Source organism: Protopterus annectens, chromosome 1.part2 (genome assembly GCF_019279795.1).
Source record: "Protopterus annectens isolate FY-2018-M chromosome 1.part2, PAN1.0, whole genome shotgun sequence".
Taxonomy (NCBI): domain Eukaryota; kingdom Metazoa; phylum Chordata; order Ceratodontiformes; family Protopteridae; genus Protopterus; species Protopterus annectens.
Window position 1 is genome coordinate 562527728 of NC_056727.1, and position 25413 is coordinate 562553140.

The following is a 25413-nucleotide window of genomic DNA, read 5'->3' on the forward strand; positions in this document are numbered from 1 at the left end:
ATTGTATTACTTGCTTTATAATTTATAACATTAACTACTTCTATGTGCACTTATTGTAAACAGAATCACAGTGACTGCAATTCCAGAAGCTGCCTTAGTAGAACTGCTAAGACTTAACTCATAAGAATTGATGATACCAACTGCTAAGCAGAGGTAGACTGGATTACGTCCTGGCAGGAGGGTGGAATCTGTTTCTAAATCAAAGCAGTATGATAAACTTGATTTTTTTCCCCAATTGTTTGTGTCTTTCGGCTTTTCCCGGTTAGGGGTCGCCACAGCGGAAACTCCGGTCTGCTAATGATTGGCAGTAGAGTTTTATGTGCTGGCTTGCTGGGCCTAACGCACAACCTTTAACAAAGGAAAGCCCGTTCACATATGTCGCTCCACAGAAGACGCTCTAACTGAGAAACTTCTTTATTAAATTATCATGTATGACATAGGCAATCTTACATTTATATAAATGAAAAACAAACAACATTGACACCACTTTAATTGCAAACATTATACATCACAGATACCATTGAAATAACTGCAATTGCAAGCATTATACATCACTTACAACCAATCCAGTCATGGTCAGTTAAGCACTATAAGGCTCATTCAAATTCTGCCTCTTAAACCTTGTTCCTTCTCTGCACATATTGTTCCCACAATTCCCATTTTTCCTATGTAGTTTGCTTTGTCCCTTTTCTAAAGATCCCAGTTCCAGTTGATTTACCTGTGTTACTGTATTCACTACTTCTAGTACAGTTGGTCTAGATTTTGATTTCCATTTTCTAGTAATTGCTTTTTTTGCAGCCACCATAATTAGACAGAGCAAGGCTTTACTATGTCTAGGCAATTCTGGTTCTCTATCATAGCTCAAAAAAAAAAAAATCTCCTCAGTCAATCCAGTCCTCTCGGCCAGCATCTCCGACAGAGTGGTCCGTAGGGAATCCTAAGTCTGCCAACTCATTACACTCCCAAAAAATATATATTCCTAGCCACCTCTTTCTTGCCCATCACACCTCCAACATTTGCTATCCACCTGAGGAAAAATTCTTTGGAATCTACTTGGGATATAAAAATACCTAAGTAAATACTTCCAGGCAAATTTCCTAAATCTTCTATACTTTGTTGCATATTTGGGAGACATGCATACATCCCTCCATTGTCTCTTTGTGAATTTCTTATCCAGTCTCTTTTCCCAATCCTTTATATCCTCATCTGATTGAGTCTTATAATTATCATGCAATATATTATATGCTCTACTAATTGTTCCTTTTTTTAATGGCAGCTTCTGTTCTAGATTCTATTAAAACCTCTACCAGTGCTGTTCTTTCATTTAGACCCACCTGTTTCTTTCTCTTTGCCTATAATCTGATATCAGTCTTTGATAGGGAAGGCAATCTCGCCAGTTTTCTCCAATAAATTCCAGGCCCTCTTACCTATTATCTGTAACCCTAACCACAGTCATCCCTATTGGCGGGATCTCATTTCTCCATTCTCGTGCTGGATTAGTTCTTAGAATATTCCTTGCTATTTTATAAATATAATATTCTGTATCATTTTTGTTGTTCTCCTTAAGAGTCTCCATCCAAAATCCCAATCTCTCCTTATTTCTTGAGCTCCCACCGTATCATCATCATTCCTTGAATTATAGTTTTCTGCTTGTGCTATGTATATGTTCACAGGTTCATAGGTAGGTACTAGGCTATCGGCCCAAGGGTCTATGTAAGCCTAGCCAACAAGGTTCCCTGGTTTTTGCCAACTAAAAAAGTTATTTTCCTGTGCCCCTGTCGAGTAGAGCCAGAGAAGTGATCCCCGGGGGGAATTTCCTATTTCCCATCCACTCATCAAGATTTTTCTTGAAGAGTGCTAATGAGGAACTCTGCTTGACATAGATGGGTAGCTTGTTCCAGAGTATGGGAAGTCTCTGGGGCAGAAATCTATCCCTCCAGCATGTAAAAGAGCCTTAACTGTGTGCTCTAAAATACCCCCTCAAATTGGGTAATCCTGGTCCGCCTTGTTCTATTGGAAGACTCAGCTTATCCCACTTGACCTTTGCTGCTGTTCCTTCCCTTCCCAGATAAAATCCTTCAACTCTTTTTTAATTGCTATCCACAGCTTCTCCTTTGGTTGCAAAAGTATACCTGACCTGTGTATAAGACTAAAGGGACTAAAAACATTTTAATGGCTTGTATCTTAGTATCCATATCCATATAACAAAGCTTCCCATTTCTCAGTTTTTGTACTATCTTCTGTTTAGTCTTTTCCCACATATCTTTAGCTGCCACAACAGTGTCATTTCTAATCCATACTCCTAAATACTTCATTTTATCATGTTCCCATAAATATGGATATTGTTGGACCAGTTCATATGTGGGTACATAATTTACTGCTATTGCTTTTGTTTTAGCTTCATTCATTTTGTATCCTGAGAAGATTTGAAACTGTCTTAAAATGTTCCACAACACTGTAATGTCCCTTTCTACTTTTGTCATGTATAAAATACTATCATCTGCAAATAGAGTCAGCTTTTCCTGACTACCATACCAATTATATCCTTGAATTACTGGGTCTCTTATTTTCTTTGCCAATGGTTCTAACTATAATGCAAACAACAAAAGGGAAAGTGGACAACCCTTCCTGTTTCCTCTACTCAAGCAGAAGTTATCAGAGAGGATCCCACCCACTTTAATTTTTGCCTCTGATCCCTCATATATACTCCTAATCGACCTTATAATTATATCAGGGAAAGCAAATGCTTCCATTGCCCTCCTCATGGAGTCCCAGTCTACTCTATCAAATGCTTTCTCTGCATCAGGACCCACCAATAACAGTGGATTTTCTTACATTCCACTTCCCTGTGGATCATCAGTGTTCTGTTAATATTGTCAAATGTTTGCCTCCCCTTCACAAAACCAATTTGATCCAGATCTATTAATTTTGGTATCATTTGTGCCATTCTTTCAGCCATGACAGACATAAATGCTTTATAATCATGGTTTAGTAGTGAAATTGGCCTGTATGAAGCTGGATTTGATGAATCTTTACCCCCTTTAGGTATTACAATTACCACCACCTTCTTCCAGGATGCTGGTACTTCTCCTCCGCTTAAAATACTGTTAAACAAAACCTTCTAGATCTGTATCAGTTTTTCCCTCCTAACTTCCAAACTTCCACAGGAATACCATCCATTCCTGGGGGCTTTCCTGTAGATTGGTTAGACATAGACATTTGTATCTCATTTCTTCCTATCCTAACTGTTAGTAATTGAGCCTCATCTACCTCTAACCTTGGGATATTTATTTCTTCCATAAACATTTCCATTTGTATCTTTTCCTGATTTCATATTTCTCTGCTTTATAGAAACTTTCATAACATTTTCAAAATATTTCTAAAAGTTCTACAGGATCTCTTGTTATCTTCCTTGTTATAGGCTCCCTAAGCTTGGTGACAGGCCTTTCCACTTTCTGTTGCCTGTTTTTGTGCTCTAGTATTATTATCAAAAAAATAGTTGCTTAACAGCAATCTTTCTAAACTCATGCATATTATCGAGGTAATCTCTTATTTTCTGTTTAGCATTCTGCAGTTGCTCCTTTTCTTGTTCTGAGAGATTCCCCCTATTTTACAATACTTTAACATTTATCAGTCCCTTCTTAACCACACCTCCATTTCCTTTATTTCCACCCTAGATTTAAACGCCACTTTAATTTTATCCCACTCCTTAGCTATATTTTCAAAAGAAATTTCTATCTTCTCTAGTAGCTCCTGAATTAATTCCAAAACCTATTCATTAAATTCCTCTCTTTTCAGCCAATAGGTGGGAAAGTGCCAGTGTCTCATTTTTATTTCATTACCTTGTGTTTTTATTTTAGTTATTATTGGCACATATATTTATTGGGCACATTTCAAGACCTTTAATTAAATGCACATGTTCCTTTGAGAAGTAAATTCCATCTAGCCTAGCATAGTTTTTGTATCTTGGGGAATAATATGTAAATTCATTCCAAACTCCTAGTTACTGAATTCACAGCATCCATGCAAAACACTTGCATACATTTCTTCAAAAATCTACCCTCCTTTGTTATATTTTCCCTTCTAGCCCCCCCTAGACACATCTTCACTGTTGAAAACAAAATTCCAGTCTCCACCTATAAGAAATATTCCTTGCTGGATGCTGATTATTTCTCCCATAATTTTCTTAAACTCCATTATAGCAGTTTTAGGTGGAATGTAAATGCATGTCAGTGTAATCCTCCTCCCTTGCCAGTAGCCCCTTAGTACTATATATCTTCCATTATTATCTCTTTCCTCTTCCATCACTACTGTAGCTCATCTTGTAATTAATATAAGTACTACTCTTTTCCTCTGCCCCAGATATTAAGCTGAATAACCATCCTGAAAACCTTTCTTTATCAAATTCACATGTTCGGTTCTTTCCAGGTGTGCCTCCTCTATGTCTACTTCCAACTTTTATGTTACAGCATATACTGTTTGGCAGGTTAGTCTTTTATATAGTTGTTTCTTGTCATATCCATTTGAGCCTATGTCACATCTTACATACCTTTTTGTTTTTCTGAAAGACCACAAACAGAACAAACAAACCCCCTCTAATCCCCCCAAACCTATTAACTTAATAATAACACACAAAACTATGTACATCTTCAACTATTGAAGTTTTTGATTCCTAATAAGAACAAAAGTTCTAAGTTGATAGCCACACAGACAGGCTAAAGTTAACCAAAAAGAAAGGTTAGTCATGCTAAGACATATGGTACAGCCTGTGCTATTCGGAAGTGCTAATTGATTTTGGCTATCTCTATAGCTCTGGAACCACAAACACAAACACCACAATGAAGTCCAAAAAAACAAAAAACAAACAACATACCAGGAAAAAGATTTGAAATTGCTCTTTGCTGATGCATTCCGGTACCTCGGCTTTCGCCTTCAAAGGAATAAACTTTTACATCAAACAGCTGATTATTTTATTAATGCATCATCACTTTTAAATTAGTATCCACCAATGAACTCATTACATCTACTAAAAAACATGTCATTCCATTTAAAGTGCCTGTTACTCAATAGTAAATACATAAATATATCACAAACCCAATCAAACATATAAATACATCACTTATATACCCAAATAATAAATAATATTGACTCCATGTAATTCAGATATCCATTGGATTTCATAAAATAATGTGCAGCCTCTTAAAAAATCTGCAATTCATGCATTGCTAATATATGTACACACAAACATATATATATATATAATGAGATTCTGTTAGATGTCATATTGGTGCTTAATCAGACAACAGAATTGTTGAGTTATGACCTAATAAAATGCAACTTCAACCTAACCAATCAATATTATTTCAAATGTACTGTGATGAGCTACAATGAACTACATTATACCAATTCCAGCATGATAGCTTGGAATCACACTGTTAATTCCCCACTATGAACTACATTTCCTAGGCTTAATTCTATCTATATGGGACAAATTTGTATCCTATTATGTCTAAATGTTTAGATCTAACTCCATATTTAAACCACTGGGGTATAATGTCCTAAAATGTATAATGCATTTGGTCTCCAACTGAATTAACCTTTCAACTAAGGCATCTCCCCTATTTAAACTTGGTTTGGTTTGGCTAGCACACAAAAGAAAAAGGACTCATCAGAGCCTCCATGTTGCCCGTTTAAAATGTTCCACCACAGGACTCTCCAATTAACCCTCCTTATGTCCCCCAAATGTTCCATCATTCCCTGTTTTACAGATCTTTTGGTCTGGCCTATATTCCATTGGCTAGGCGTACAACTGCATCCAATTATGTAAACAACACCCCTTGAATCGCAGTTGTACAAGTACCTGGCTCTATATATTTTTCTGTTGATATTCACCCCATCCAAGTTTTTAATGTTCTTGCACACTATACATTTTTCACAGGGAAAACTACCCTTCCTGTCAAATCTACTATGTAATTTACCCATCCATAACAATTCCTTGAGGTTTTTAAACCTACCATAGAAAAAAAAGTTACTCTGTTCGGAAAAATGCCTCCATACTTTTTGTCACTAAGGATGATAGGCCAATACCTATTTACCAAATCTCTTAGAATATCTGAAAATGGAGAATATTTGTTGTAACTCATGTATGAATGATTTGAACTCCTCCAGTTCCCCCCTACAAATGAAAATGAAATCATCGATACATCTCTTAAAAAACACAACTTTGCTTTTATAAAACTCTGCATTAAAGATTTTAACTTTCTCAAAAAAAATTCATGCACAAAATAGCATAGACTGGGGCAAATGCCGCACCCATCGCTGTCCCTTCCCTTTGTAGGTAATAAGTGTTGTTAAACATAAAACAGTTGTGTGTCAATGAGAATTCCAAAAGACAAATCAAACAATTGGTTTCATGGCCCTCTCCTAACATATTCTTGACTGCTTCTAATGCCCACTTATGTCTTATATTTGTATATAAGAATTAGTATAATGTAGTTCATTGCAGCTCATCGCAGTGCATTTGAAATAATATTGATTTGTTAGGTTGAAGTTGCATTTTATTAGGTCATAACTCAACAATTCTGTTGTTTGATTAAGCACCAATAAGACAGCTAACAGAATCTCATTTATATATATATATATATATATATATATATATATATATATATATATATATATATATATATATATATATATATATATATATATATGTGTGTGTGTGTGTGTGTGTGTGTTTATGTGTACATATATTAGCATTACATGAATTGCGGATTTTTTAAGAGGCTGCACATTATTTTATGAAATCCAATGGATATCTGAATTACATGGAGTCAATATTATTTATTATTTGGGTATATAAGTGATGTATTTATATGCTTGATTGGGTTTGTGATATATTTATATATTAAATATTGAGTAATGGGCACTTTAAATGGAATGCCTTGTTTTTTAGTAGATGTAATGAGTTCATTGGTGGATACTAATTTAAAAGTGATGATGCATTAATATAAAAATCAGATGTTTGATGTAAAAGTTTATTCCTTTGAAGGCGAAAGTTGAGGTACCGGAATGCATCAGTAAAGAGCAATTTCAAATATTTTTCCTGGTGTGTTGTTTGTTATCTTTATAGCTCTCCAAGCTAAGAAAACACTGGAATGTTTTCAGTAAACACTTTCTCCAAGCCATTTCTCTTTATCATATTGTATTCTAGTAACATGCAAACCAGATACAAAACTGTTAAGGGTACCTTGCTTACCAGAAAAAACTAATATTCAGTATGCTTTTTCATTTACATGCTTTGTAATAAACCTGTTACTGGATAACACCTAGTGTCTTAACCCAGTCATTTCTCTATGCAAGCATGGGAAAAGGCACACTGATTTTTCTTCTGTCATACTCTCTTAACTAAACCTTCCCCCTCTCCCTTTTTTTACATTGCAATGCCTACATTTCTTAAAACTGAACAAAAAAAGAGAGAAAAGAAGGGAGAAAAGTAAATAAACACCTATTTATATTAGTATCCCCACTGCATTTGAAAGAAATGAGAAAACTTTACTTCAAGTCTAATTGATTTTGTCTTATCTTTAAAGCCCTGCCAGCTGGGAAAATCTTTGATTGCTCTCAGAGAACATTATGTCCTAGCCAATTTCTTTTTTCTTTTTTTTTCCCTCAACCAATCCCCTTCCACCAGACTGTTTCCAGTTTCTCTTTATCAAATTATCTCCATGGAGACATGAGAACCAGACAGCCAAATTCTCTTTATCAGATTGTTTCCATGTAAACATGAAGACCAGCTGCAGAATTGCTTCTAAGTATACATGTATTTGCTAGAAAAAAGTCTCATAATATTCAATATTTTTTTCATTTACTTGCTCTTTCTTAAAACTACTCAATCTAATAACCTTAATATAGTCATTTCTCCATGCAAGAATGAAAAAAGCACATTAATTTTAACTTTTTCATGCCTTTTTAACCAGACTTTTTTTTACATTGCTTTGCCTTTATTTCTCAAAACTGTACAAGAAGAAAGAGAGAATAGGGGAGAAAAAGAAAGACAACAGCACCTGTTTACAATCTCCATTACACTTAAAAATAGCATGTAAAGAAAGCTATACATCACAAATACAGTTCAATTAAGAAAAGAAAATATTTTCTTTACTTACAGTTAGCTTTCTCCCTCTTTTCCCCTCTCCAAAGCATTCTTCTAAACATTAATGACATGGAGTAGGGCATATACTTTGGAGTCCCCCACAAATCCAAGAAATTTTGAAAAAGGTCCAGTATTTTAATATTTTCTTGTTCTGTCATATTTCACAAATATAATTATTGCAAATCCCACACTAAGTTATTGGTTTTATTATTGTTCTTCTCCATCATCCAAATCCTATCTCTGCTTCATTTCCAATGTACTCTGCTTCATTTCCAGTGTACTCTCGATTCTTCTAGTCAACTCTCGTGCTCCCTCCCTTCTCTCCAACATTTTCCATTGAAATACTCAAAAAGGTTTCACAGGTACAGTCTCTATTTGGTCTTTCTTACCAGAAGAACTTGTTGTTCTTGTTTGTCTTTCAGCTTTTCCCAGTTAGGGGTCGCCACAGCGGAACTCTGGTCCACTAATGATTGGCAGTAGATTTTTTTTTTACGGTGCCGAGAAGAACAAGAAGCAGAATCTCCTTCTGTTTTACAGCTCACTTTTTGTTGGACAAACTTTTATATTTCCTCTTTAGCATGCACTTCATCAAAAAATTATTTTGACCCTCTAGGGAAGAATACCTTAAAGACCGCTGGATACAGCAGTTTGAATCTCACACCTGCATCTTGAATTTCCCTGAATAGTGGAATGAATGTACGGTGAGTAATCATTTTCCACAAACTGCTGTCTCCCACTTTTAGTATTTTGTCCTTCTGCCACAGTTTTGTAAGAATCAACTCCTTTTGCTGGTAGGATTGCATCTTTACTATTACAGATCTAGGTTGCTTTCTTATAGCTAGGTTTGGAGCATACACATGATGTGCCTTTTCAACTAACAACTCCTGCTGTGGAATACTAGTCCAGATGTTTATTTGTGCTTTTATAAAATTAATCCAGTCTGTTCCTTCCAGCTTCTCGGGTATAGCTGAAAGTCTCAGGTTTTCCTTACATGCTATGTCCTCTAATTCTATTATTTTTGAAACATCTCTTCCTGAGCAGACTCATATTCAGGCAGCATTTTCTTCATTTTGACCTCTGATTTTTCAACTTTATCATCTCATCTATATGAATATCTGTTTAAAACTTCTTTCATTTTTTCCAGCATTTTGTTGTTTGTGTTGATATACTCCATCAGTGTTTTGTTTAGTTTAACCAGGTCTGTATGCAGTTGTCTTGTATCTTCCTGTAGGTTACTGGAAGTCTTTTTTGAATGTTGCATTGCTTTTTGTTGAACAGCTGCAGAACTTTCCCCAGTCAGTGTTTCTTCATGACTTTTTCTATGTGATTTTTTTCCAGGTCCACCCATAAACGCAAGTGTACTGGCCTTCTTTTGCTGAGTTTCTGTTTTCACATGGCTCTAGGACTAATGATCGCCTACATGTTTCAATGAAACTGAAATGGGTAAGCACCATAGCTCTCAACCTTACATTTCCAAAATGAGGAACACTAACCTAAAGAATGTGGAACAAACAGGCAAAATGTAGAACACACAAAATGGCTTACTAACAACTTCAACTAGGAAGGTCATAGGATTGCTAAAATATGCTGGATTTACTTATAAAAAACGTCTGTTAATGAACTAACATGATTCAGTTAGAATTACCATGGATATCAGTTAAAAAAATTCCTAACACTGAATGTGTGACAGGTCCTTTCAATGTGGAACTTTGAGGAACATGAACTTTTTAAGACACAAATGAGGTACGTTCCTCGTAATGAGGTACACTTGAGAGGTATGGTGAGCACACTTTCGCGAAACTGAGCTAAAAAAAAAGAAAATTAAAAATGAGAAAATTGCTTTTGCTGAGATTGTATCACAGCGGGGATAAGGGAATATTCCCTTTTTCCCACTGTAGTGCGATCTCGGAGTGAGAATATAAAAGTAGGGGGGAGTGTATGGGGCACACATGGGGGGCATGAATGTGATTACTGTTATCTTTTTTTTTAAATCTTGTGTTTGTTTTTTAGCAGGCTTTCGTGAAAGTGTGCTCAACCGTTTCAGTTTTGTTGAAATGTGTTGTTGGTAATTAGTCCTAGATTCTGTCACACTGGGAGACCTAGAAACAAGCTGTTACTCAGTGTACAGCCATTTTGGAAGTCAACTTGAATTTTGAACATAGCAGAGTGACTATCCCAGATTTTTTTCTGCATGCAGGACTGATTTCTACTAAAAGCACTGTCTTTCATGGGTTGGAAACTGCCACTATTGCATATAATTATGTTAACTCTGTAGATACATTTAACTCAGTGGCTGCAAGAAGTACAGGAAGGATTCTTGAATAAGAATTATCCATAGCAATTCTTATTGTCTCCATAACCCGCGAAAATATGCCAGGAATACAAGGTGGAATAGTCCTTGTCTATAAATGAATGCAGATGGAGCAATAGAGTAAATATGTAGATCACAAGTCTCCATTTTAATAGACTTTAATTTGGCACTTGCTTATATGAAATCTAAAAAAAAAATCCACTTGCTCATGTTTGTAAGATTTAACATAGAACAGCTGGATGAGTATCTGCATTACTTGCTCATGAATACGTTCTTAGAGCTGAATCCTGGATGGAGCTGTTTATTTGTTAGAGCAGCAGGCATGTCGAATACAAGTCAATCCTTTCACAAGCTGCCAAGACCAAGATTTTGTGTAAGCAGTATAATAACAGCAATGATTCAGAAAAGTAATTCAGCACAGCATTGCTTGACAATTTGGAGGGTACCAATGCAAAGTATTTTTGGATATTATGAATATATATTTCATTCATCATATTTGCAACAGGTGTGCATGCCCTTTAGATTCAGATATTGTAACTACAGAACAGATTTCCGTGAAACTGTTAATCTTTATTTGATGTGCTATTATTTGTAATCCAGCTATACCATTTCATTAAATATGGTTAGCTTACAAAACATGTTTAGATATTGTTTAGATATTTGGAATTCAGTAATTATATGCTTAGAAAATGTAGCATTTATGATTATTTAGTGATTTGTTTTTATAACATCAGAGTTCATTGATTCATACTAATGCTAAGGCACTGACAAGTACAACACATGATTCTTAACTGCTGTTTCAGGACAGTGAAGCTGTCCATTGATGTCTTTATTACCACTTTTTTAACTTAACTTAACTTGTTTAACAGATAATCATTTCAGTTTTGGGATCACAGGGGAATCTAGGCATTTTCCATAGCTTTAATGTATTACTTTTTGACCCAGGAAAATACGTGCATGAGACATTTCAGACTTTCTGTAGAGAGAAACAAAATACCACATATAGTATTGCTTGATCTCTCCCTCCCTGTTTTATCTTATCATCTCTTTTGTCATCTTTGGACCAGATTCTTAAATGTCCTTCACTACTACAAGGGACGTTGTGCTTCACAGAGTAATGTACAAAGCCCTTGCCAATTCATAAATGCACCAGTACAATATAGTAAGATTGTGCAAGACCCCTTTATGTGATCATGCTCCATTGTGTATCAACCACTTACCCCTATGCCATAAAACGCACACTCACATCATGCACCATTTAGCCTGGCAACAACAATGCAATGCCCATTTGACCTAGCAGTGCAACATAATAGCAGTGGTAGGCTGCACAATGGTTGCTGTACTGACAAGCAGAGTGATCCCTCCTCCATACTCACATGTTGCTTAGCACAGGAAAAGAAACCATAACTCCATTGCACAGAAGGAAATTCCATACCAGAAGCAAAATTCCCAGTGGTGCAGGCAAACCTGCTATCATACATTTACAGTATCATGTCCCTCCCCCAGAGCATAATGCTGGTGGGCCCGAGGGATTCTACACAGCACCATGTTCCTTCATTATCATACTATGGGGGTGATTTCAGTACCACCTCTTTTACATAATGATTGGAATTTAAATGAATCACACTACTTTATGTTAGCAGAGTACAGCGCTACTGATTTAAGCAGCTAACTGCTGTGCAGCATACCTTACCAAGTAGCTATTGTACCTACTTAACTTGGTAAGGCATGCTGTACACAGTCAGCTGCCTTACTCAGTATAACAGCACCAGAATGCCTAATCCACTACTGATACATAGCAGGCTCTCCTGTGTCCCAGTCAAGATACTGTGAATGAGACTGTGCACCCCAAGGGCCTTCCATGATTAATTTTTATGAATCTTAGTGGTCCCAGGAGATGTACTGTACATTGGGTGTAAGGTGCATTTATGCATGTGTACCTTATCTGTATGACTAACAGTTCCCATCTCCCCCTTCCCACTTTCTTTTACCCTCTCCTTCCTTCTTCCTCTACCTCCCCCACTCTCTTTTTCTGTTTCTGTCTTTCAGGTTTTGATTCTACGTGATACCATTTTCGCATAATGTCAGTCCTAGGATCCTACAGCTCAGAAGTGTTCTAATGCATAACAGTGTTTTAGCCATATTACACAAATACAAATGCAAAGAATGGTTAGTCTATGCTTGCCTTAAATGGAGTTTCATCAGCTTCTAAAATGCATAATCTTCAAAATGTTTAAGGTTTTGCTAGTTACAGTAAATTGTTTTTGTTAGTTACTGTAAATATAGATTTTACTGCTTATCTGACAGAAGAACAGGTATATGAACAGCTAACTTGATTTGAGCTTTTCTTTCTCACTGTATCTACTTCTGTTCATTTTAAGATATCAGTGAGGATTGCATCTATGCACTTACCAAGTAGTGTTTAGCTTGCTTCTTGATGATAGTGAGGTCTATTCAATGTTCTTGACATTGGCTAGCCTTTTGCATGCATAACATAATATCCTTTTACTGCTCCTCCATAGAAGTAATTTTCTGGTGGCAGAATGTTTTACACAGCTTAATCTACCTTAACGAGGCTCATAGTTTATGGATGGCCATTTGTTTACTGTAAAACATAGCAAATGGTGTCAGCTTTTATCAGCACAAACATCAACGGTGTTAAAAGGTTAGCTACTTTGTTCTTGAATCATGTGCTAATTTTAGTATGCCTGTATACATGTTCTCTAATATCGGAAAAAGATGTGATAAACTATGTGGGCAGCTGACAATGGACATAATGTAGACTGGCTACTGAGGCAAATTTGACCCTTTTTTCAGTCAAAGAAGGCACTTTTACTGAAAACCATTGCAGCAAGTTTTGAGTTTACTGTGACTAGAGCCACATAGCAGAACCACTAGATATTTTGAAGATTATGCATGTTAGAAGCTGATAAAACTCTAGTTAAGGTAAGAATAGACTAACCATTCACTACACCTCTGTTTGTGTAATATGGCTAAAACAATTTAGTATATTAGATCAGTACTGAGCTGTAGTATCCTAAGAGTATTGCAAAGTGATATATGACAGTAAACCCACAGTTTTAGGGTAGAGCCCCTTGTATGAAGGGAACTTGTATAAAAAAAGTAGTTGTTGTTATTGTAGGTTTCAGTCTACCATACCCTAGGTGCTTTGGGTCTCAGGATGCAACTTGATTTGACTGACTAATAATCAATTGTACTAGAACCATATTTGCTGTATCCCTCAGTTTTACCAGGCACAAGAAATACAGGTAAGACATACATGATAAAAAGTAATGATTTCTTATTCCAAACAACTATACTCATATATATATATTTTTTCAGTGTTCTTTATTTCAAACTCAGAGTCTTACAAAGCCTTCTATGAGTTTTCCTCTGATAAGACTAGAATCAAAAACCCTATCACCCAAGAACTTTTCCAAACCCTGTTTAAACAGGACAATATTTTCCAATTTCCTGACCCTAAGAGCTAAAGAATTCCACCAGTGGTAAGCCCTAAAATTAAAGGAATTTTGCTTTATCTTTATATTACAACTACCTAGTTCTGCCATATAATTATTATTTCAAGTTCCTTAATGCTGTTTCAATCTAGAAATACAATGCAAATAAGAAACACAAGTGAACCAGAACAAAACGGCTACTTCAGTTCTATTTCCACAGAGACAAACTCAGTCCAGGATAAAACAAACTTCTTCTTTATTCCATAAAATATAGAACTACGAAATGAGCGCTTTCACGTATCTAAAATACGCTTCATCAGATTTCAATATACAATGTAGCAGCTCAGTTTATATAGTGTATGCATTCATCTAATTGATATAATTAAATTGCTAATTGGAAACAGCTGTCTCTGTTGAGCAGCGTAGCTATTTCTTAAAGTTGCAATAGCACTATGTTTAATTTAATATACCCTGTGGTTTATTTTACAATGTTATATATATGTATGCATAAAATATACTTGAGTATACATATTAAACATAAGTAACATTTAGTTAAAGTGCAGAATGCATAATATATATGAATAAACATCAAAATAAACCAAAACAAAGAAAGATAATCTAGAAATACACAGACTAGCTCCATAGTCCTCAGTAAGTATACAGTTATGTAGTACAATTAAATCTCCTCTAAAGAGTCTATACTTAATGGAAAAAAGTGATAATGATTATAATCATCTCTGGTAACTTATACCCCTTAGTCCTCTTATTTGATGAGTAAAAACATTTGTATGCTTTTAAACCTTTCCATCTGTACTGTGTTATACATACACAAAGACTCACCATATTTAATCACTGGTCTTATAATTTCCTTAAAAAGTGGTAATAAAACATGTCTACCCCTACTCACAATAGTTCTCAATATATTTCTTAATTCAGTATAACACCTTCTAATAATGTCCATTAAGTGAGAATTAAATTTCAAATCCATGTCAGACTTTATTCCAAAATCCTTTATACACTCACCTCCTTAATCAAAGAATTACTCATTGCATATGGATAACAAATATTATTCTTCCCAAAATGTATAGCACGTCTTTTTTAATTAAACTCTATTATTTATTGACAGTAGCCTATGAAAATAACTCATCCAAAAACCTTTGTAATATACTCTGATCCTCCAGATCTGTATTTACTGAATCAACTTTAGTATCATCAGTCTATTTACATATCCATAACCCATTATAAGAAGGGAAATATGACATAAATAGGCCCATTAAAACAGGCCCCAGTACAGATCCCAGGGGGACACCAGAGTATATTATTTTTACTGCTGTGAAAGTATCATCAATTCTCATTCTACACGTTCTGTTTGACAGCCAGTTCTTCAGCCACCTTATAACAAATTGATTCAGATCACATTTAGACATCATAAAAACTATTTGATGATAATGAATAGTATTGAAAGTCTTTGCCATATCCAAATAAACAACATCCACTGGCAAACCCTCATCCAAGCCTTCCCACAAAGGTTTGTAGAATGGCAATACATTTATCAAATGTGATCTTCCCAGAGTAAACCCAGGCTGGAAAGCATTCTTGTTCAATCCTAATAACTCTAAAATGTATTTAAAGATAATTTTCTCAAAGCAATTCCCCAGCAAAAGAGTCAAACTGATAGATCTAAAATCTTCCCGCTTAGGAATTGGAACTATCTGTGCTCCTTTCCAAAGATTTAGGATGTACCCTGTTTCCAGTGATCTCTAAAAAGATATAGCAAACTAGGTGATATGTTGCTTACTACATAGACTTTAAAAACACCCATTTATCCCATCTGACCCAGCCATGGAACGTGGATTTATTTTAAACATTTCTAGTTCATAATTTAAAAATAAATTAGGAACTGGACTTCATCATTAAAGAGAAAGTCATCGTTAGCTGAGATCTGCGATATAACTATATTATCAAAAAATAAATCAGTCAAAACCTTAAATTACTTTTTAGATGAACATTCCACGTAATATTGTAGTAAGATGTATTACACTTATAAAGTTTCATAGGTTTATAGTGTCATAGGTGTGTACTAGGCTAATGGCCCTGGAGCCTTTACAAGCCCAGCCCAAAAAAAAAATTGCCCAGACACTGTGCCACCCAATGTTAGTTCACAGTGCCGATATCCAGTAGTTCAACTGGAATGATCCCTGGAGTGAACTTTCTGTTACCCATCCACTCGTCAAGATTTCTTTTGAAGAGGGCCAGTGAGGTGCTCTACTTGACATGAATGGGAAGCTTCTTCCAGAGTATGGGCAGTCTTTGGGAGATGAACCTGTCCCTCTAGCATGTTCTGTTAATCGTGGTAATGAAGTTGTGATCTCTGGAGCGTGTGATGCGGGGGGATTGGGATTTCATTAGGTGCAGCATTTCAAGTAGGGCTGGGTCAGACATGGCTTTCTAAGTCAAGCAGAGATCACTTCTAAGTAGTCTATAAGAGACTGAGAACAGCTGAAGTATCTGTCTGTCCATATAGGACATGTGTTTAAGGCCTAACATTCTTTTTTGAGGTACTTTTATGGCCTCTCCAGCTGTTGTAGGTGTCTGGTCAGGTGCATGCCAAATGGGGCGTTATATTTCATGATTGGTCTAATGAGGGATTGAGGGATGAGTAGAGAGGGATGATGACCTCTTTCCTCCTGGATGCAAAACCTTTGGTTATAAGATGTGCCACATAGAAGGACTTTCTCACCACAGTGGCAATGTGGTGGTCAAAGGTGAGGTGGGTATCGACCTGGGTGCCCAAATCTCTTATGGCCCCTTCAGTGTTCAGTGGGCTCCCATCAATGTGGTAATTCATGAGAATTGAGTTTTTTCCAGTGGGGATGATAATGCATTTTTTGGTGTTAAGCTACAGGCCATGGTTCCGACACCAGTCACTGGTCTCAGAGAGGCCCTTTTGTAGGATGTCTGTATCTCTTGGGGAATTGATAATGACTTCTAGCTTGCAGTCATCAGTGAACTTGGTCAGCCAAAGTCCTTCTGTGTTGGGCAGGACTTCTGAGAAGTAGATGCCAAATAGGAGAGGGCCCAGTACCAAGCCCTGTGGGACTCCACTCATGACTGACCGACAGTCTGACTTGGAATCCACAACTTTCACTCTGTGGATCCTGTATGTGAGCCAATTTGCAACCCACCTAGTGATGTAAGGATTGATGCCTAGTTTGGTGAGTTTATCAATGATACCTGTGTAGGGAATGGTATCAAAAGCCTTGACCAGGTTGAGGTAAGCTATATGCACTGCCTTATCCTCATCCACAGCCTTGGTGACTGCCTTGAAGAAGTCAACCAGGTTCAGCAGGCAGGATCTCCCCTTGACAAAGCCAAACTCTGTGGGGTCAAGAGTTTGGAGATTGCTTATATCTTTGTTAAGCAGGTCCATAATGATGCACTCCATATCTTTGCATACCAGGCTTGTCAGGCTAATGGAGCAATAGTTCCCAGGGTCTGTAGTTGCTCCCCCTTTATGGAGCGGGATGACTGTAGCAGTGCGCCATTCGTTAGGGACAAGGCCTGAGGTAAGGCCGTGATTGAACAGGCACACAGATGTGGTGCCAATTCAGTTTGTAACTCATGTAGGACACTGCCAGGGATATTATCAGGTCCCATGGATGCTGTATTCTTGGCTTTGGACAATGCAACTTTTACCTGTGCCGCAGAAATGGTGGGTACCAGGCTTTCATCTGATATTGATCAGATGCTTGCAAAAACTTTCTTATTATCCAAAGTATGATTAGCAAGTTTTTTTTCATAAACTTGTCTAACCTGCCTCATATATGTATGAAAATTAATTGTCGCATGTGTATACTTGACAGTATTACATTCGGTAACGTGATGTATAAATGTATCCAGACATACCTACATCTTTTATTAGTCTTTTCTAACTCCTTATTCCACCACAGAGTTTTTTATGGATCCTACAGGTACTAATAGAATGTAATTCTCAAGTAGATGATACGTAAATGCATAGAAATTTTCCAAATCAGTACCAGTATCATCAAACCATAATGGTTCCACCAGTTCCATTTATTTCTTCATTATTTTTATAAAGTCAGTGCTGTAAAATGCAAGTCTGTTATCTTTTTTTTCTTTTTTTAAATTCTTATGAGAGTGAAATGAAGCTAATAACTCCTAGCCAATAAAATAATAATAATGGTTTGATCCTGTCAATTCAGGTTCAGTCATATATTGTAAATCATTATTATCTAAATTAGTCTATCCAATATGTTATTATTCCAATTAGGTTTCCCCACCAACTGTAATATCCATGCTCTACGCTGCTTCCAACTACATCATTAACTACCCCTACACCACTGATTAAACCTCCCCAATGAACATTAGGAGCATTCAAATCACCAGAAACAAACTCATAATCATTGTCAAAATTAAAGACAACAATCTTATTAAACTCCCGCTTTTCAATAACACTTAAACTTAGAAGTCTATGAAATAAACACACCCTAAACAACAATTTGTTAAAATAGATATTAACTGAAGTAATCTCATGATTTATACTATTACTTATCAAATCTGATGGTAAGTTCTCAATCGCATAAATAGATACTCCACCTCCCATCTATTGTCTTCTAAAATTACGATATATACTATAACCGTGCAACCGAAGTAGAGGGTTCCTTTCAGAGAATCAAGCTTCAGTTATCAAAAATACATCAGTACTGCTGCACGTACTTCTTGCATCTAATAATGAAAATTATTATTAAGGCTCTTCACACTACACATCAGAAATTTTAAGCTAGTGTCCGTATCATAAATAGCTGCATTTATTTTCAAAATTTTCCCTCTAAAATAGTTTACAGGTAATTTAAGTTTCTTAAGAAACCAGCATAACTTAAATGAAACTTATCAAAAAAATAAATAAAATTAGTTATACATCATATGTTCCCATAATGCCAATAGATGCCTCTAGATAAATTCTTCTTAAATGTTAGTAAAACTTCTAGTTGCTTAGGTTAAAACTTGATGAAACTGTTGAGCTGGAGTTACATGACATAAAACTAATTTAAAAGTCTGTTTTTAATCAGGTCCCTAATATCCTTAATATAACTACTAAATTAAGAATTATTACACTTTTCCACATCATTTACACCACCAACAATAATAACCTTACCATATTGTTTTCCATTCTTAAAAAGATGATTTAAAGCCAACAATAAGTCAATTATGGAACAAACTCTTAAACATATCACAGTAATAAGTTCTGTATTGTAACCTGATATCTGATTTCTAACTATTTGTGACATGGAATTACCAATAATTAATACATTTGTAAAACTAGTGTCATATTGCAGCTGATTTTCCCACCATAACACCTAACAAAACTAAACCACCCAATGCCTTTCTCTTTTTCATGTTCTCAAAGCTGTGTATTTCATGATACAAATCATTATCTTTATAATTCAGACCTCTTTTTATCCCAGTCCTTCTTTGTTTTATTCCAGAATTATTAATCTTCTCAAGGAAATACATATCTAAGTTACTATTCTTTTTTTGCAATTATACTACAGTTAATGTCGATTTCTTCCACATTGTTTTGTAAGGAATGTGACTTTAACTGCCCTGCATTCTGGTGACTAATAAACTCTAAATTATCCAAACTGTCAAATGTCCTAAAAGATAAAGTTTGAATAACTGTATTTTTTAATATCTTGACAAGAAGCAAATTAATCCTAGTTGTCTCAGGCTCAGCCTGAATCCATCTTTCCTTAAAAATTTTGTTAATCCAGAAGGACACATTTTCTCTACGTCCTGATATTTTTTACAAGTATTCTTCTCTGAATCTCAACCATCCACAGCATTAGAATGCATTTGACAAACTGGACATGTAAAGAAAAAAAACTCTTTCAAGAAGATACAGAAGACAGCATGTATCCATTTCTTCAATTACTATAAACACAATCTTTTTAAGAATGGAAAAACACTTATTTGTGTCTTCATGTCATTTTGAGCCATAAATGCATCCAGTCTCTCATGTCTGCGTCTAGTTCTTCCTTCAAGTAAGCAGAGCAGCCCTACAATTGGTCAGTAGCACAAACACCAACTTCTTTCAATCACTGACAGTAAATAAGTTCACCCAACCCGTATTCAAGATGAAAATAGCAGAAAGCAGTAATTCACAAAACACACAATGATTTCTTTCTTCCACAGGACTACAGCACAGTCACATCTGCTTGTAGTTCCTGCTTTAAATTGATCAGTAGCACAAGCACCCACCCATTTCAATTACTGACTGCAAAAAAACAAAACAACAAAACAAAGCAAAACAAACAAACAAAAAACAACCAAACAAACAAACAAGTTCACCCAGCCCTTAAAAGGACTCAAGCTGAAACTAGCAGAAAACAGTACAGCATATAAATAAAGTACAGTTTGCACTTTGGATGCAGCTCAGTTTCTAGCAGTTTAAAAATGCAGAATTAGACCTCCTAATACACTTTGTATACACACATTCAAGTAAACTAGGTACAGGGGAAGGAAAATATTAACTTAATGAAGCCACAATGCATTTATGTAGTGACATTACAACATTCCCACTTTAAGAACAGAAACATTTATTATACTTTTTAAATAAGCATGTTATTAGAAAAACTATAATTATTGTAGTCGTTAAGATAGGCATCTTGTTGAGACAAAAACATGATAAACATACCTTAGTTCCCATTTCATTACAGCCTTGATTAGAATATTTATTTCAATAGTTTTTAGCTCATATCAATATCCTGTCTTGGCCCATTGACAATATTTACAAACACAGGTCTGTCTATAGTCATGGATGAGACTTAATGGTCACCTTCTCAAAGTCCTGGCTTCAAGTGTTCTGTCATACCAGTCTTCTTTGTAAGTAATGAGGTATTGGTTCCCTTCCAAAATGTGATAAGTATATTGAAAGAAAATGATAATTCATTGAATCTTGAAAATGAAATAAAATGAAAAAAAAAATTTATTCATAAAGCTATTTACCGAAACAAACTGTTATTACTAGCCATTAATAGAGGAAACATGGAAAGTCATTCTCAGCTACATGCAAAAAAACTAAACAATAAATGCTCTAAATTGAGGGCACATCCTACTGATAACCTAACTACACTTGCCACTACTTATCTCCTTCCCATACCGCTTTATGGCGTTCCCATCCTTACTAATGTTCAGACATCACAAAAATCAAAACTTGAACAATACTATAAGAAAGTCGCTAAATTTGCAGCAAGTACCCCTTTCAGAGCTCGCCACTCTATAGCACTAAAAAGCTTAAATTTGTTAGAACTACCCCATCAACTAACATATATAAAGCTTCTCACCACCTATAAAATTATCCAGCATCCATCTGCTTATCCAGCCCAATAATAATTTGCACAACTATGTTCCCAGGCGGTCATTACCATCCAATGACCAAAAACTCATGTCTGTCCAAAAACTTTCAAATCTGCTGGGCATTGTCTGTACTCATACTATGTTGCTAAGGCCTAGAACTCCTTACCTGTATCCTTCACCTCAATACCCTCTCTGCTTTCCTTCCTTGCTTATTTTAAAGCTGTCTCGCTATGTTAAACCCATTTAACATAGCGAAACAGTAAAAAGCAACGGAGATCTTGCATTCTCCATTGCTTTTGCCCACAGCTCTGATGTACTGCGAGGCATGCGCAGTACATCAGAACTGCTGAATACCAGACAGCTGCGGAAGGGCAGCAAAGAGGCATTATACAATGCCATTATTTAAGAAAAGTTATTATTTCTTTTCTTAAATAATGTCATTGTATAATAGCAATAACCCACGCCTGGGTGTGGGTAATGCGGGATTTAACCACGGATGTCTTCGCCCTCGGGACCAAACCACGCCAACCGTGGTTAAATCCCGCATTACCCACACCCAGGCGTGGGTTATTGCTATAATATACCATAAGCCTGCTTTTCTCTCACTTCACATTGCAATTCCTGTTTGTATTATACAAACTTACCTTTAATTTCTTTACAAACTGCCTAAAAGTACTCTAAATATTAAATCATTGTCATATAAACTGTATCTATTCTTAACCAATGTTTTCATATTATGTCTAATTTGGTATAAGTATCTAAATTGTAAAAGTTTTTTGTATTATTTTTGAACCTTGTAAAATTGCTGTTTTTAAAATGTTTTGTAATACTTTGGAACTTTTCTCCCCAGACATTTGCTGAAAATGGGCTCCTACACAGTCAGACTTTTTCAGTAATCAGACGTCAATACATAGCTAAACTATATACAATTAGATAGCAAGCTCTTAACAGCATATTTCTATTAAGGAATGTCCAAAGTCCTTGTCATGTGCTCTGTCTATTGTCAGGTAGATGGAATACATAATTTTTGTCTTGTATCAGCGCCATTTACTTCATCTTGTCACACATGTTTGCTATTAGGCATAATCCAGTATATAGGTTATATAACAAGGGCCTTTTTAAGCCTAGCCATACATCCCAAATTTCTGACAAGTTCTGGTACCCTTGATAAGTGTAAGCAGGGACTTTGGAGAGGAAATATTTGCAAGCAGTTGCTTGGGAGATCAAACATTTACAGGCTGCCTGTGTCCATTAGAGACACAGATGTCACACCAGGGATGAATTTCTTGTTCCACATCCAGTTGTCCAAGTTACACCTGAATTGGTTTAGGGAGGAACTCTGCTTCCCATTGATGGGGAGCCTGTTCCAGAAATGGGTCAGTCTCTGGGATACATACCTGTTTCTTCAGCAGGTCCTATTTATATCACAGGCAAGGATTACGTCTTTTGAATGGGTCATTCTAGTGCTATTTGTTTTGCGGATATACAGGAGGTCCATCTGAGTGAGGTCTGACAATGTCCTGTATGCCAGGCATAGATCTCTTCTCAACAGCCTGTAGGAGACAGAATACAGGGATAGGGCCTTGATGCGGTCTGCATAGGACATTTTACTTATGCCCTGTATTCTTTTAGTGAGGAACCTCTGTGGACATTCCATTTGTTGGGTATGCCTGGTTAGGTATATACTAAAGGGGGCATTGTACTCAATGAAAGATCTGATGAATGCTGGGTACAGTGGAACAATGACTTCCTTGGATCTAGATGCCATACCATTATTTATAAGTTGTGAAACATAGAATGATTTCCTCACTACTGTAGACACATGATGGTCAAAGGATAGATTACTGTCTATGTGTGTCCCTAAGTCCCTGACTACTGGGTCAAGTCTAAGAGGTGTATTGTCAATATGATAGTTACCAGGGGAGGATAACTTCCTGATGGATACTGTTATAAATTTCTTGGCATTTAGTTTTAGTCTATGGCTCTGACACCAGTTGTTTGTGTCAGCCCTTCCTGGAGAACATGTGTGTCAGTGTGGGATTCAATGACAGCTCCCAATTTGCAAACATCTGCAAATTTAGTCAGACAGAGACGATTGCCATTGGCCTTGACTTCAGAGAAATAAATGCCAAAGAGTAGCGGTCCAAAGAGTGATTCCTGAGGGACTCAACTTATGACTGACCTCTAGAGGCGGAGTCCCCAGTTTTAACATCATTGGTCATGTCTATGAAAAAGTTGGCTATCCCCTGGGTAACATATTGGTTTGTAACCTAACCTCTTGAGTTTGTCAACAATTCCCAAGTGAGTTATTGTGTCAAATGCCTTGGCTAGGTCAAGGCAGGCAGTGTAAATCATTTTACCCTCATCCATTGTTTTGGTGTCCTTATTAAAGAAGTCCACCAGGTTGAGTAGGCATGACCTGCCCTTGATGAAACCAAACTGGGTTGGGTCCAGTGTCTGGAGGTTTACTTTATCATTATCGATCATTTCCATGATAATTCTTTCCATGGGTTTGCATATAAGACTAGTGAGACTTATGGGTCTGTAGTTTCCAGGGTCTGCAGATGGCCCACCTTTGTGCAGAGGGATGACTGCTACTGTTCTTCATTCATGAAGCACAAAGCCTGTTTGGAGGCTACAGTTAGATAACAGTTCCAGATGCCCTGATAGGTCATATTCTGTGCTATTTAGAAGGCATCCTGGTATGTATATCTTGTCTGGGCCCAGTGATGCAGTGTTTTTGGCCTTCATGAAAGAATTAGGGACCTGTTCCCTAGTTATAGCAGGGGGAGTTATATTTGATGGTATTTCCTGAGGGAAGGTTGAGGGGTAGAGAGGGGTAAAGTAGGAGCTGAATTTGTCTACCAGTAGGTTTCTCATATCTTATGCCTTCTTTTATTTTCTCCAAGTCATTTGAGTTTCTAATACCATGACAGGAATGTACCCATTCTTAAGTCAATGTATAATTAAAGTTCATGATATTAGTATTGTTTCAATCTTTGATGTCAGCCAGAAGTGCTCTTTGTAGCACCTGCAATGTGCCCAGTAATGACTCCTTCTGCAATTCATATGGGGTTACATGTATTGGTAACATATCTAAATTTGATTGTGGATTATTTATTATAAGACCCGTTGCTCCTACTACTATTTGAACTATCTGTATATCTTTCTTCCACATTGCTCTACTTTCTGCCTGCAAATCCTGATATTTTATGACTTTGTGTCTCTCTCTATACAAGACACTGTAGTGATTGAGTGTGGCTATTTCAGTGATCAATGTTACTTTTGTCTTCTTTTCATGGACCACTATATCAGGTTTCCTAGCATCTATCTTTTGAACTGTTGGTAATGGGTGATTCCATGTGATGTAGACTTCATCATTTTCTATGGTGCTTCATGGCTCATGTTTCCAGTGTTTTTCAGCCACTTCAACACCATATTGTTTGCACAATCCCCAGTGCAACAGTCTTGCTACATTATTGTGCCTTTCAGTGTACAGTCCTTCTGCCATTAGTATGTCACAACCAGTAGTGAGGTGTGCAACTGTTTCCAATTTTGTTTTACAAAACCTACATTTGTCTGTTTCTCCCACATGTTCAATGGACTTTGTAAACATAGCCCACTATCTTGGAGCACCAATATTAACCTTTCATCGCTTGGTTTGAATTTTCCTCTCCTTAACCATTCCTGCCTTCAATCCTGATCAACATGAGCTTCTTCCAGAAATTTTCTATACTTACAACTACATTTATGCATTTTCCGTATTTCTTATTTTCTCATCTGGTCCTTCACCTTATATTCTTTCTTTTGTTTCTTGGCACATTCAGTCGCTGTCTGATTTCTGTCTACTTTTGGTTTGATTTCCATTCCTGCTTGACGCCGATATGCTTCTGCTAGACTAAGCAGAGAAGTCATCTTAGATTTATTCTCCTCATGTTTCAAAACTTTCACTACATTTGGGTGCTGTGAGGTCAGCAGATATGTGTGCAGTCCCAACGATTGCAGATATATACATGTAATCAATTTCAAGGAGGTCCATCCCTCCTTCAGAAAGGGGAATATATCTTGGTATACACTGATTTTGATAAATTATTTGGTGAGCATGAAGCATCCTTCTT